The sequence below is a fragment of the Myodes glareolus genome, chromosome 2 (assembly GCF_982192425.1).
Source record: "Myodes glareolus chromosome 2, mMyoGla1.1, whole genome shotgun sequence".
Lineage (NCBI taxonomy): Eukaryota > Metazoa > Chordata > Mammalia > Rodentia > Cricetidae > Myodes > Myodes glareolus.
In genome coordinates this window covers 99,165,334-99,180,997 of record NC_142027.1, presented here as the reverse complement: position 1 = coordinate 99,180,997, position 15,664 = coordinate 99,165,334, and the positions used below count along the sequence as shown (strand labels likewise).

Here is a 15,664-nt window from a genome sequence, read left to right as displayed (position 1 = left end):
CATTCTTTCAAAGAACCTGCTCTTTGATTCAACTGCAAAGTTATCTCCAGCTCTGTCCTTTCTTACACTTTCTCATAACAGTTTTGTGGTTGGAATGTTGTCCTTTGTTTGTTTTTGCATCTTTGACCACCAAGATGCAACAGTAGCATGCTTGTGAGACTTTTGATTTCTTGATGTACAAACTGATAGTCATAACTTTGTCTCCTAGTGCTGATTTTGCATTTTTTTTCTTTCTAGCATCCTGTGGCAGAGTCATTCCCCACCAGAAAAGGTGGAGGACGTGGCGGATGAACTCTCCTCCATCAATATCAACGATTACAGTTTCCTACCATCCAAGGAAGTAGCATCGGAGTACTCCATTTCTACATTAGTGAATGCCACCTGTTCCCTCACTCACATTCTGGCTGAGGAGAATCTGGAAACAACTGTGCCAAACAGATTGCATGACACCTTGGCAAAAAATGACTTGTTGTACAAGAGAAATCATATATACAGAAGGAAAAGCCAATATCATCCCCAGGTCTGCTACTCCAGGAGGCGTGGATTTCATCTTACCCTCCCTAGGTTTCCTTTGCAGAGGAGATGGAGTGAGCTGGCTCTGCCAACATTCATGACAGAAACCAAAGCAAATAACGGACAGGAGGTAAATGAAAACACTAGCAAGGGTTTCTCTAAGTCCAGCTCCCCTGATTTATACATCAGATCTTAACTCACCTGCGAATTCTGCCCCACAGGGTGCTGATATGAAGGCATTCAACACACACATGGAAGCAGAAAATGCTGAAAATAAAACATCTGAGGAAACACAGCAGGATCCTAAGATGGAGGACAACAGAAACCTTTTTCGAAGGTTTTTCTGCTGCCTCTGCATACCAAGGACTAAAGATACAACATCCAGGTAATGAATATCAAAGAATGAAAAATGTAGTTTTAAGTATATGGACTGGCTGAGGCCAGTTATTCCCCATATGATTTGAGCTGTCTTTTTGAAGGCACTTTGCCATGGGAAGGCTTCAGCCATTTACAGGACCCAAACATTAAGGTGTCTGGAACCCCAAAAGGAGTTTCACACTGTATTCTATTCATGAAAAGACTAGCGTAGATGAGACAGAAGCAGACAGCAGAAGTTGCTGGCGGGGCTTGGGGATGCTGGGAGACAGGAGTTAGGATGGTTTTCAACGGGACAACAGTTTAGGAAGGGAAGAAGTCTGTGGAGAGCTCTGGTTCCTCAGATCAGCTTTTTGCTAAGTCTTTCTATGTCAATATCACTAAAACAGTCCTTTGTTTCTCTCTTTTCAAGGGCTGAAGATGCGGCCCTGACCCGGGGTTCCTAAACCCCGGTCTGTGTTCAGCCTGGTTGGGGCATAACAGCTTCTGGAGCAAGCCAGGCCAGAACATGAAAGGAGGTGTGCCCCAAACCTCTACCTGTTAGAAAGCTCCAGCCACCAGGGCGTGAGCTCTGTATCCCTCATCTCCTACTGGGTGCAAGGGTGAACTTCATTTGTCCCCAGAAGAAGTAGCTGGACAGAGAAGCCAGTCACATCATCATGGGCAATGACGAGGCATCCATCCCGCTCCAAGTCCACATGAGAAAAGTTAAGTGTCCCAGATGACTCTGGGTCCCCATCTTCTTCTCCCCTCATTTCCATCAGCAGAATCAATGAGCACATGTAAAGAAGTGCTTGCACACTTTTCTCTTAGGTGGTAAGGAGGCACAGGAAGAGGAGGGTGGAAGGAAGAGTGGGTCAAGTGGGACATGTCAAGGGATAAAAAGCAGTGAGAGAGGGCAGAAGAAAGGGCTTGGATCTGGAAGGGGAGGAGGTGATTTCTCCAGAGGAAATTCCATTCTGGCAGCAGAAAAGTAAGGGATGAATGTGTGGGTGGTGACAGGGTTCACAAGCAAGAAGGAGAGGAACAAAATTCCCCTGAAGAGGATATTAGGAGTGAGTGATGCTTGGGTACCCTGAGAAGACCCTATCTTCCTCATGGGTTCCAGCTTGCTCCAAGCTGAGCAGATGAATGCTGTCTGAGAAATCTGCTCTCGTCCTGAGGTGCTCAGAGAGGGTGTGGCTGCAGAGAAGAGAAGCCACATCTTTTCAGGAGCCTCTTCCTCTTTCTGCTTGACTGAGTCTAGGATTGATCTGGTCACATCTGCTTATGTTCACAGCCTTCATCTTTCATCCCCCAAAGTGCTGTTGTCCCATCTAATGATTATTCAGACAAATAAATTTGTTCTCCCCATGGGGGATTCCTTGACTTTGAGTAAACAGCAAGATAGGTGTTTGTACTGGAAATAGGTAAACAGTACTTAATAGGATTGGGGAACATCACTGTCCAGAAAACAAACAACAAACTTGGAACATCTTTGGGCCCAGGGCCATCAACAGACTTTAGTTTAGAAGGAAACCTGATTGCCAAGGAGCTGCAGATGATGGCCAGTGGTATTGTGTGCAGCCTTGTTGAGCGAGCTGCCTGCAGTCTTCTCCTGCCCACCATACATATAGGGAGCATCTTCCTGGGTCACCAGGGGCAAGCCAGCTGACAAGGTTTTCAGGGGTCTAATCTTGAGATCAGCCAGGTGTAGTGAGTTTGTGTGCAATGTGCATCTCCTTGTGGTAGATGATGAGTTTCTGTATTGTGGTCTTGATGTACACCAACCATCCCAATTGAGCATTCTTCACTGCAGAGGATGATGGTCCTGTCCAGGTCAATGGGTGTCTGGTTCTTTGTGACAGCTTATCAATTGTCCAGAATCCACTTCATTGGCTACATCATATAAATGGAATCTTGACCAAGTCCTATATGGTGCCTTACTCACCCTAGTCATAATGATAGTTATTATTAGTATAATCAGTCATCTTTTTATTCTAATAATTCCTGCCATTATGTTACTTTGCTACAGACCGGCTCAGGGGAGCCACTCAGACCGTGGGGGAACAGGACGAAGGACAGGAGATTTCAGGATACAGCGGAGGAAATTGACAGGCAGACACCCTCAATGTATTTTGAAAATGCTGCTGCGATTTTACTTTTTCAGTGCGAGGCTTTTATATTTTTACAAACAAAGAACTTGGCAAAGGCATACACCATTAGATCATAAAAAAAGCATAAAACAGTTTACAAAAAGAATCTTTGAAAATGCTTTGACTTGGGCACAAGGACTTTCGCCCAGTCTGTACCAGGCGGCTGGCTGGGCTAAGTGACCTTGTGCTCAGAATATCTTGGGGTGTGAGAGGAGAAGGCCACTATCTTCCTGGGAAAACTTTCTGCGAGGAAATTTTAAAGACATGATCTCAAACTTGTCTGAAACTAGTCTCATACCATAAATCTCAACTTTCTTCCCTCCCCGACCCTCAGGGTCAGATGTTGTAATTAGCCTAGGTTACTCTGGCCATAATAAAGATTTCATAGGCCCCCTGCACGTATTTCTCAGGCAAACATCTAGTGTTGCTGCAACTGTTTTCCTACAGAAGGCTTCTAAGGTTTCTCCTGATAAGAGCAACTCCTTTTGCTCCACATCATTAAGAAATTATTTTAACGATGACTTCCCTATTTCCAGAACTGGCTATTTCCTTAAAGGCTTTAATGAATAATGGGGTAAAACTTCAAAAATGTCCTCAACAGTCTTGTTTGTATCCGCAACTGCCTGGAATAGTCTGATCTGTTAGCAATATACAAAGATCACAAGGAACACAAAGACAAAGAAAAGGACACACATATGGCTTCCAAGGACAGCCAGGTCGAGTCAGTACAAATGGCAACTCAGGTGGCATTACACCACAACTGATTGCCAAGGGACAGCCTGGAACTCAGCTCCGAGGAGCACAGATCCCAATCCTCCGGCAACACCTGCCCCTTCAGTCAGCATTTCTGCTACACTGGCGAGACAGCCGTGGATGTAGCATTACTTGATGTTTTTTATTATACCTTTGAACATTCTTTGTTTTATTGTTTTGATTATATTGTGCCAAGTATGATTTGTTCAATGATCAAGTCTGTTTGGAGTGCTCTAAGCTTCTTTAACCTTGATAGGAAGCTCAATCTTCAGGTTAGGGAAGTTTTCTTCTATGATGTTATTGGAAATAGTTCCTGTGTCTTTGACCTTATTTGGCTTTTACATAATCTCCCAATTTTTCTGCTGCCTTGTGCTTGAAATTTTATTAGATTTAACATTTTCATTGACTGGGAAGTCCATTTCCTTTTATCTTGACTTCAATGTCTGAGATTTTTGCTTTCCTCTCTTATATTCTGTCAGTAAGTCTTACCTCTAGGATTCTTGTTCCAGTCCCTTACACTTCTGTTTCCAGTTCTCCCTTGGTTCCACTTGTATCTATTGATTTTTTTACACCCTTGTCCTGTTTTCTTCATTCAAATCCATTGTTTGTGTTCCAAATATTTCATTAACACATTCATTTATGTCCTCCTAAGGTCCTTGACCATTTTCATAATAGCTATTTTGAAGTTCTTATTCTGTGCGTCAGCTGTATTGCCTTGCTCAGGAACTACTGAAGTTCTATTGATGAGCTCTAGTGGAGACACACTGTTGGCGCTGTTTTGATTCTGTCCTCATGCTGACATCCAGGCATCTGGGCTTAGAAGAATTTCACTTCCAGTAGTTGATATCTGGTCTTGCCTGTCTGTTGGGTAGGTTTTTCCTTCTTTAGTTTCTGTTGCCCTCACAGGATTTGTGGAGGGGGTGTAGTGGCTGTGGGTTGCCTATATATAGAGAATGCTATGAGTCTCTTCCAGGTGTGGCCACTGGTGGTTCCAGGTGGACAGTGTTTCTAAGTATTGGGAGCTTGCAGGAAAGAATAGGATGAGCTAGATTGGCAAGTGTCTCAGAAGATACACAAAGAGGGAGTATAGTTAGGTCAGCCATATTGATCTCTAAAGTACCAGGGAGCTGGAGAAAGAGGATGAATTCACATCCCTATCCAGCACATAATCTAGTCCAGGGTTAGGGATGTGACTGTGTGTTTGAAAATGAAGGACAGAAAGGAGAGGAAAGATTGACTATTTGCTTCCATGATCAGCATGGCCAGAAGTGCTGCAGTGACAGACTGTCTCCAGTGAAGGTGACCAAGACAAAGGGATGGGATGAAGAGAAGGTTGAGAGAGGATTTGTTTACTTTCCAAGGAATGGGGACAGAAAAAAAGAGAGTCCAGAACAGTTGGCCTGCTCCGAAAATGAGAATAAGACTGGGGAACTGGGATTGGAGGATGGGAAGGAGATTGAAATTCACCTACCTGATTTCCTGCTCAGCATGGTAAGTGTGTCCAGGGACATAGTGTCTCTGGTGTCGCTGGCTGAAACAAAGTGGTGGGAATTGGGTACCGTGGTGTAGGAGAAGAATAATGGATTTGAAATTTGTCCAGCGACTAGCAAAACATACAGACACTGGAAGTGAGTGCAGGGATCTCATAAATGAGTGTCTGATCAAGTATGGGACAGACTATTGTATAGGCAAAAAGTCGAGCCTGTAGTGCAGTAAATTCATTTAATAGGTACTGGAATCTGTTCCCTTAATAATGAATGCTGTGAAGAACCCCACACAACATATATCTTCATGGTAGATCACATACCCATGAAATAATCTGATACCATTCCCTCTGGGAGAGTTAACAATGTATTATTTCCTTTTATTTTTGTAAGAGTGTTAAAGATTTCTTCTGGATGTGGCAATCTTTTCAGAAGATCAAAGGATATGATCTAGTAGAATCCAGCTGGATTCTGAGGGCTGTGTGCTGTGCTGACTGATGACCCTGTTAGAGCTCACCCTGTGCTCACTGAGGAGACTCAGCAGTGCTGTCCTTCTGTCCTGTCAGAGCCCACGGTGAAAGGAGTCAGCCATAGCTAGTGATTACTGCTAGGACTCCCCAAAACTGAAAGCTTACCTAGTTTCTCCTCAGGTTACCATGGAAGCTGAGCTTCAGCAGCAGGGCTCACAAGAGTCTTGGCAGTCTCAGAAGAAACATACACAAAGGAAGAGCCACTTCTCTACAGGGATGGGAAAGGAGGCCTGGGGCAACCTAGACTCCCTGAGGAGATCTTTGGTCTTGAACTGCTTCTTTCTCACTGCAGGGCAGCGACAGGCCTAAGAGCTCGGCTGTCACCCTGACCAAATCTGCGTCCTAAGCACAGATCACTACTACAATTTATCATAGCATTTCATCTACTGTCTGTTAGTCCATCCTGCCCTCTGCTTCTTGGCTAACATTGCCTGCACCCTGATCATGGAAATCAGTTCCATTGTCTCTAGTGTACAATGGTGCGAAAAAGTCAGATATCTATTCCTCATATCTCCTTGGATACCCCTATGAGTCAATAATAACCAATCCTGTAAGAAATACTAAATGATCATTCTTCTTGTCAAATACTATGAAACAAATCCTGTCTTTCCGTCAACTCTGAACACCCCTGTGCCTTACAAACTTTCTTCCTCCATTCCCGGATGTCCCATTCTACGTGTCCTATTCTCTTCAAGTGTTAGACATGTTCTTCCAGACAGATGGAACCAATTTCCTTTCCTTGATTAAAAAAAATGAAATATCTATATTCATTCAGTATACATTTTTCTCCCCTCTGCCTTCTTCACTGTTCATAATTCTTTTCCACACTAGCCAACTGTGCATACACTGTGAAGTTAGACCTCAGATCTTGCAAACAACCACTTTCCTTCCTTTGGTCATGGATAATAGTGTTAAAAGGGATAAAAAGTACAGCTTACTGTCCAGGTATGCTTGCTCTGCCACTTCTGTGAGCATCTACTCTCCTGATTAGAAGTTGCTTGCTAAGATGCTTTAGTGGGAGTGGTGGTCTCTTTCTTTGTGTTCTCAAGACCACTTCTAACAGACTCCAGCTCATTCTATGAATCTAACTAGGCATCAGGTAATACAGGCACTGCACATACCTTTGAATTGTGGCCTGATGGTAGACCTGGGTATTACATTCGATTTTGGCACAGGTGAGTTTCTCAAGATGACAGAGACAAGAGAAGCAGTGCAGGATACTCAGCCTCCTGGGTCTTGATCCGTCTCCACACCTGCAACAGTTTTTGTCTATACTGCTGCCTTTGGACACAGCTTCTGCTTACATTATCTTTCATTTGTTCACATTCAATGATTCTAAATGACCATAAAATGCAAATAGAACAGACATCAAGGCTATGATTGGTTTACTAATCCAAGTACTTCCCATTGAACCTATTGTTTAAAGGGAATCCCATGGAGTAGGCATTGTTCTCTTAAATATAGAAATATCAGCTTTGCTTGGTGCATTTTACCAACAAAATGATTCTGGAAAACTCTATGCCTGAATAGACTTCCGTTTCCACATTATCATGTCTCATGTGGTTAATATATAACTAACCCCTAAGCAGGCCCTAGGACCTGCTTCATTTCCTAAGTCATGGTCTACGACCCATCTTGTACCCTGCACCATCACCTCCTTTAGCAACTCCTGTTTACTGCATCACTGCTGCACCTCCAATCTGCCCCATTTCAGCCTTTCCCTGGTTCTCAGCTGTTGGACTGTATCAGCCTCAGGCAGATGCATTCTTCAAGGCCCCTTCTGTGCAAGTTCAGCCCATAACATCTATCAGAGTAGGGTGTCTAATGTCAGAAGAAACAATAGGCAGCATTTTGGTTACATATCTCTTGAACACATTGACATGTTTGCCTGAAAGCCACACATGACGCCTTGGCATACTGCCTGGTTCTGCACTCTGCCTGCCAGCTGCAGACCCTGTGTTGGTATTTGATCTGCATTCTAGGCTATGCTGAGTTGTCTCCTGTGACTTTTATCAAGGCCTGCTTCACTACATGAACCCCCTTTCACACACAGCATCCTGAACAAGTGCCTCCTCCTCTAAAATAAAGACAGATCTACTCATCCTTGACCCGTTAAAGGCAGTGGTGTCCCCTACATGGAATTGTTCATATGGTCAGACTCATTTGTCTTTGTTCAGGGTTTTTCACCCTCAGCTCCTGGGTGGGTCCCAAGCTCTCCTGTGTTGACTGCCCGTGTGCTGTCCCCATTCACATTCATCAGGAAATGCATCAGCGATGGCTCCACTAGGACACATGGCCATGCTCCCTGTAGTTTTCCTTTCATGGGTCTGAAATGTAAGTCTGAAACCCACAGCAGCACTGGTATAGTGAACAACTGTGGAAGTGGCGGCTGCTCTGGGACTCACAGGAGTGTGCTGAGTCTCTCTCTGGAGTTTCTGCAGGACAGGTGCCCACATGCGGTAACCCTAACAGACATGGGGCCCAATGGCTGGCTGAGTCCTCCAATTTGTGAGGAATCAGCAGCAGCTCGCTCTCCTGTGAATCTGAAAGAGGTCTTTGCACACAGACCTGGGTGTTTTACCATCTACTTTATATTCCATGGGAGAAAGTAATTCACTTCACCTGGCTTGCTCTTTCAGGAGCCCACACTGAATCAACCACTAGGAGGAGTTAATGAGAACTCATTTGCTTGACTAGCACCTCTTCTTCTGTGAGGTCCAGATGATGAGATAAAGAGACAGCCCAGACAGAAGACCCTGGCCTAAGAAGAAGGTGTGCTGTGGGTGCCATGACTTGGACTCCCCTCATCTTCATTTTTCCATCTCAATGTACAGGTACAAACAGGCCCAAGAATGGGGAGAACTCCTAAACTCAGTCAGTCCCTTCTGGTTCAAATCCCCAAAATGCTGTACCTCAACTCTGCTGTTCACTGTGGTTTCTGTTTTGGCAGGTTCCTTTTCTCGGGCTATATTGACAGAAACACCCTCCTTCTCTGTGCCTCTTGGACCAAGATCCAGACTCACCTGCACCCTGAGGAGTGACATCGACATTGGCGACAACAACATTTACTGGACCAGCAGATGCAGGGGAGCCCTCCCAGGGTTTACCTGTGCTGCTACAGAGACTCAAACAAGTCACTGGGGCCTAGAATCTCCATTATATTCTCTGGATCCAGAGAAGCCTCAAAAAATATTGCAAATTTGCACATCTCTGAACTATAGATGAAGAATGAGACTCAGCACTGCTGTTTTATCTGGGAAAATAGTGTTTCCCACAGTGATACAGGCAGATGGGGAAGTCGCCATCAATAGTAGCTTCTGCTAAGAAACAAATCAGTTCTGGTAGAGTGCATGTAGTGGCCACAGGGAAGGGAGCAAGGAGGCTCCGCCAACATTGCCTGCCACAGCACCAGTTCTGAACAGTGCAGAGGCCCATGGTATTGGTGTTGATTACCCAGAAAGATGCCCCCCACCACAAGCATCCAGAAGAGCAACTACCACGAGGAACATGAGATGTACTGGAGGCTCTTCTTCAGACACATGTCCATAAACTTTCATTCAGAAACCTGAGATCTCAAGTACTCAGGAGTATTTCTCTTCTTCTGTCATGGCCAGCAGAGCAGTGCAGGCTGACCTGACCATGCTGGTCATCAAATACCTGGAGAAAGTAACGGTGTATATAGTTGATGAACTGTTAGAGAACTGTAGAGTCAGCTACAGTGTTCAGTTTGATGAATCTAAATTCACAAGAGCAAGTAGTGTTGGTGGCCAGAGCTCTGAAGTGGTCCAGTGGAGGATCGGAGAAAGTGGGCCATCCTAGGTTCCACCAGCTTCTCATGCTGTGGGATCTGCAATACTACTGTAAGTCTCAGTATTACTTCCTGCCCTTCACTGAGGGCAAGGGCTGTCTGTACCAACATGACAGACAGGTACTTCACTACACAAACCTTCTGAAGCGAGTGGGTGAATTCATGGCCCAGGCTGTGTACAACTGTTTTTCTGTTTGACAAACAAGAGAGGTGCACAGGTGGTCTTTACAATGTATGCACAGAAGGTCCTGTCCATTGAGGATGAGACACATTCTTTCTATCCCTGCTCAACTTCATCTGGTTTCCGCAGCTGGCTGTGGACAAGCTGACTGTGTTCAGTGAACACTACCTGCTTCCCTAGATGGGGACCCCATGTATAAAGTGGACCTGGACAGGGCAGCTGCCAAAGCAGACCTCCTCCAGACAGGGCAACCTGCGGACAAGCTGAGCGGCTCGTGGACTCCTCAGAGCAGGAGGACGGGGACGAGTGCTAGGATGACAGAAGCCTCATCAGCCTGCACGGAAGCTGCCTGGTCAGCATGGAGACGTCCGTGACCAGCCCCACTGGAATGGATTCAGTGCCAAGCTGGGCATGAGGCCCCTTATACAATAGGTTCCTCTTCCGGAGCTGGAGGGATCGCCTTTGTAGAGTCTGTCCCTATTTATGTATGGAGGTCAAGGGCTGTGTGGTCAGAACCAGCAACAAAGCCCAGCTTCTGCTGGCCACCAATGTTCCTCACATCTCCCACAATAAAGCACAAGTCCTGCTACAGTACCCTGCTGCCGTCCGTGTCTCTGGTTCCTTGTAGAGCGCTCTAGTGGGACAGACAGTCTGGTATCAGTAACCTGTATCCCTTCCTGTGTGTTCACTCTTGCCATGGCATGCCAGAGAAGTGGTGCTCACTACTGGGGGTCATGCAGGATCCTGAATCCTGCAGATGAGAGCGCTTTCTTGTTTGATTTCTGTTTGGATGCGGAGTTGCTTTGCATTTGTGGTGAGCTTCTTTGGGACAGAATATGTTCTGTGGTGGCCAAGTTCCTTAGAGGTAGAGATGAGTCATTCAAGCTACAGCCCTGCTGGTCTCCATGAGCCCCACGCTGCTGCTGTGCAGAAGTTTTAAAGGGTGTAGTAAGTTTTCATATCTTTAAAGTTTTAGTATTTATTTATTTTTGTGGGTAATTTTGAAATCTAATGTTTTAGGACTTAATCATATTAAGAGTCCAGGAATGAGCAACCAACTCTATTACCACAGATAATGTCCATACTACCATCTACTTATAAAGGTAGACACCATATTTTTCACAATTAAAATAAATAAAATTTCTCAATTACAACACCTCTAAGCTGCTTGGGAAGGAAGCAGATATGCGCTATTTTCTATAAAATGGAATTTAAAGGAAGGCTTATGTCATCAGTTGATCAGTTCTCAAATTTTTTCTAAAGGTCTCTTTACGTTTTGGATCTATTTGTGGTTTAATTTCTCTGACCCAGATATATCTAGAATTTTACCCCTTTTATTAGGGTTTCCTGGTTCATAGATATCAGAACTTTCTAACCTTGTGATTTTTTAAAAAAATATTTCTTGAGATTTTACTTACATCATATGCCCTTACCCTTTATTCGCCCCAATCCCTCCCATGTATTCTGCCTGGTTCTCTTTCAAATCATGGCCTCTTTTCTCACTCTTACACACATTCATTTATATACATATATATTCCTATGTACATAAACACAACCTGGTCAGACTATATGAACTTTCTTGTATGCATGTTTTTAGGTTTGACCACTGGTTTTGGGCAGCCAATAATAAGTGTATGCTCCTCATGAGGTAGACTCGTTCTCCTATGCTCAACATTCTTTGGTTGAGGTGTTTTGATTTAGGTTTGAGACCTTGTGTTTTAGCTAGTCCATACATGTTGGTGAGACACTTGGGAAATGCTTCTGTTTTTACTTGGAGGCACAAACTCACAGCAAATTCCCTGATTCTCTGGCCCTTACAATCTTTCCACCTCCTCTTACTCAACTTTCACTGGGGTGTGGGAGTGAGGACTACACAACCCTGTCATTTGATTGATTGTGGTTTTGTGTAGTGGTCTCCATCTGTTGCAAAAGGAAGTTCATTGATGAAGGGGGATGAATATACTTATCAGTGAGTATAAAAACATATTTATAGATTGCTGTTATAGAATATTTTCATTTAGTGGCTGTACATTCTCCTTTAATAACCATAATTTCTCTAGGATTGAGTAGTTAGGTTGTTTTCCCCTACAAGGTATGGTATTCCTTTTGCTGTATGGGTCTTAAAATCAATTGGAGAGCTGGTGGTTAGCACTAAGGTATGTTTGTCAATAGTGCATCTTTAGGGTTATCATACCTTGCTGGTTATTGTTGTGGGTTCATAGGTATCAAGCTGGGTTAAGATTGTGTAGGTTGTCTTCTTCCTTTGAAGCTTGCATGACTTCATCTGGGACCATGGAAGTTAGACTGCAGAAAGGGAATGTTCAGGTCAGTTCAGTTAACAGGTCTCAGGGATCTTTTTCTGAAGTGTTTAGTGTCTTCACCAATAGGGAATTACCACTCTGGGCAGAAACAAAGGACAGCATCATTAGGCTGTATGTTCTGAGAGTCTCTTCAGAGCTCTGACCAACAACTCAAAAGAGGGCTTCTCATATCTGGCACTCGCGCCTTAGTTGGGTGGCCTTTGGTTCTAGGGGAGCATTGCCTTTGCGTATGATAAAATCCCATTAACACTATTTCTATATATACTGACTAACATGTATATGTGTGTGTGTGTGTGTGTGTGTGTGTGTGTGTGTGTGTGTGTGTGTGTTTAGGTAAATAGTTAATAGTATGATTCTTTGTGGATTTTTGAAACATTCTTAATAATTGTTTAACCAACCTCTCTCCGTCTCCTCTTCTTGCCTTCTCTAAGAAGCCCCATGTTTCACATTTCTGCTATCAGATATCTAATATTCTATTTTCCTTTGCCCTCCTCTCCCTATTTACCTCCCTCTCCCTCTCTAGTCAGCAATCCTTTCAGTGTCTCCTTTATGGTCATTCTTACCCTGACATTACCCTCTCTTTGACTCCCCAACCACATTCTTGTGAAGGAGACAACTACCCGATCCTGGTAATTAGCTCTATTTTATTTAACAGAATATGTACTCACATGTGAAAATTTGGACCTAGGAGCCTCCAATAAGAGAAAACATGTAATGTATTTCTTTCTGTGTCTTGGTTACCACACTGAATTGGATCTTTTCTAGTTCCATCCATTTAGCTGCAAAGTGTATGATGACAGTTTTCTTTATAGCTGAGTAGTATTCCATAGAGCACACGCATTACATTTTCATATCCATTTGTCAGTTGTAGGACCCTTGGTTGCTGTCATTTCCTAGCCCTATGAATAGGGCAGCAATGAGCATATCTGAGAAAGCATCTGCAGAGTGGATGGTTGAGTTCTTTAGGCATATGCCATGGAGTAGTATAGCTGGGTCATCTGGTAGATATTTTGTTGTTGTTTATCGAGGATTCTCCTCAGTGATTTCCAAGTGACCAAACCCATTTAGAATCCCACAGTAGTGGATGTGTATTTAGTTCTTGGAACTACCATCTTTGTTCTCTATCCTAGTTTGGCCCATTAAGCACTACATACAGCATTTGACCACTTTTCAAAAGTCCCAAATTCTTCCACGTAAAAAAGGGAAACAACAAATAAACAACCAGACCAAACCAAACTAAAATTACAAGCTTAGGTCTGTCAGCAACTGTGTTAATACCCCCACTCTCTGGTACCAACTTCGGTATTAGTTATTTTTCTATTGCTGTGATAAGACCAAGGTAATTCATAGAAGAAAGAATTGGCAGAAGCTGAGGTGACTGAGGAAAGCTTTTGTGGCTAGGCCTGGGCCTGCTCCCTCAGCATTTCAGGACCTGAAGGATCCACATGGGTCCAAAGGTGATGGTGGAAGCCGAGGCATGGAGGAGCAGAGAGAGTCCGGCTCCAAATCACTGAATAGAAACTCTTAGAAGTTGGAGCTGTTGGAAAACCCAAGCCTGCCGTGGTGATACAGCTAATTCAGAATTAGTTTGTGGAGAGCAGGACTGAGCCAGCAATCTGGACTGGAGTAGACCTGAGACAGCGAACTCCACTAGAGCAAGTATAGGAGAGCAACCACTGAATGAGTGGACTGGGGCCAGAGAGACCTCTGCAGGTCTGGGAATGAATCTGGGATCTTCAAGGGAGTATACCTGAGCCAGGACCCCTGCTGATTCAAGTGTGAGTATGGATCTCCAAGGATCTAGGCCTGAGCCAGGACCTCTGTGGGTCTGGCCATAAGTCTGGGACCTCCAAGGGAGTAGGCAGAAACCAGAGACCTCTGCAGGACCAGGCATAAGTCTGGGACCTCTGTCGAAGTGGGCCTGAGTCAGGATCTCTGCACATCTGGGCATTGGTCTGGGACCTCCAAGGTAGTAGGCCTGAGACGGGTCCTCTATAGGTTGAGGTACACATGGGTCTGGGACCTTCATGGGAATAGATCAGAACCAGAGACCTTTGTAGGACCAACCCCAAGCCAGGGACTTCTGCAGGAGCAGATCCAGATCAAGGACACTTACAGAAACAGGTCTGAGCCAGCAACCTAGGCCAGGGAAGTCCTGAGTGAGTGAACCCACAGGAGCAGAACTGAGCCATTGACCTGGGCTGGTGCAGACCTGGAAAGGCTGAACTCCACAGGGGCAGTACTGAGCCAGAGACATGGACCAGAGCAGGCCTGAGGCAGTGAATTCTACAGGAATAGGACTTAGCCACAGACCTAGCCAGAACAGGCCTGGGACAGCAAAGAACTCCACAAGAGCAAACTCCACAGGAGTGGTACAAACCCCAGGAGCTTCTAGCAACCTCCAGGACCACAGAGTGACCAATGGAGTAACTGGAACCAAAGCACTGACTGCAACATGAGGAACAACCATCTGAGCCTTGGATCCACTGGCACCTGAAGGATTAATCACCAGAGTCACAGACAGCCCCAACTACACAAATTAAAGGAAAAGATGAGCAGAGAAGGTAAGAACACAGGCAACACAACAGAGAACAACATGACACCAGTAAAATCTAGTGACTACAACAAGACTTAAACAACCAAGTATCAATGAAGCAGAAGAAAATGACCTAAAAAATAACTTCAGGAGAATGTTTCAGATGCTTAAAGAAGAAATGAGAAATTCCTTCACAGAAATGGAGAAAAAGACAAACAAAAACTGCAAGACATCAACAAATCCCCTAAAGAAAACAAAGAAAAATCAAACACGCTATTCAAGACTTGAAAACTGAAATAGAGACAATGAAAGAAAAACATACAAAACTATAGAAGAAGTCATGAGAAAACGATTCAGAACCACAAAAGCAAGCATAAAGTGATGCATTAAAAACACAACAAAAACCACATTTGGGATAACTACAACGAATGCTCTGTTTGGAAGACCTGACACTAATGAGAATGAAAAACATGTGATATTATTAGTCTACTATTGTTCTACTTGCTTTTTTCCATTCTAAGAATGCTCTTTTTCAGAGAACGACAGGTATATCTTTGACCACACTTGACCATATTTTATTAAAGAAATGCAGGGTTTTGTTTAAAATATTTTATGTCTGCCAAGAATAGAGGTATTCTGGTTAGCAATCAAAATGGTGTAAATATGCATGCAATCCATAAGAATAGTAACAACAACAAAAACAGAACAATTTTTTTCCAACAAAAATAGGCCAGTCACTAGAATGTCTCATTCAGTGAGGACAACATTTTTAAGCCCTAGTGAAAAGAGCCTGTGGAATCCATCAACTGTTTGTTCTACTTCGTGGCCTCAAGAACCTTACAAAAACCAGTCCCGAGACAGCAGAATGGCATTTGATGAGAGTAATACTGGAGCAGCAGACTGAGGTTCATTGCTATAATCACATCCTGTGTATTACACTGTTACATTTTATTTATATAGCTCATTGGTCCAATAGCAATAGAGAACAGCATCTCAAAATTTATCTCATTTCATATTCAGCGGAATCT

At 44.0% G+C, this 15,664-nt stretch overlaps 1 long non-coding RNA gene across 1 annotated transcript; it reads left to right on the top strand.

Annotated features, from left to right (window-relative positions):
- Positions 1 to 382: 382 nt before the first annotated feature.
- On the top strand, positions 383 to 2,159 carry LOC148123081 (uncharacterized). Its single transcript, XR_015735286.1, has 3 exons — positions 383 to 643; positions 735 to 898; positions 1,301 to 2,159. It is a non-coding gene; the product is annotated as an uncharacterized LOC148123081 (long non-coding RNA).
- The last annotated feature ends 13,505 nt before the right edge of the window (positions 2,160 to 15,664 follow it).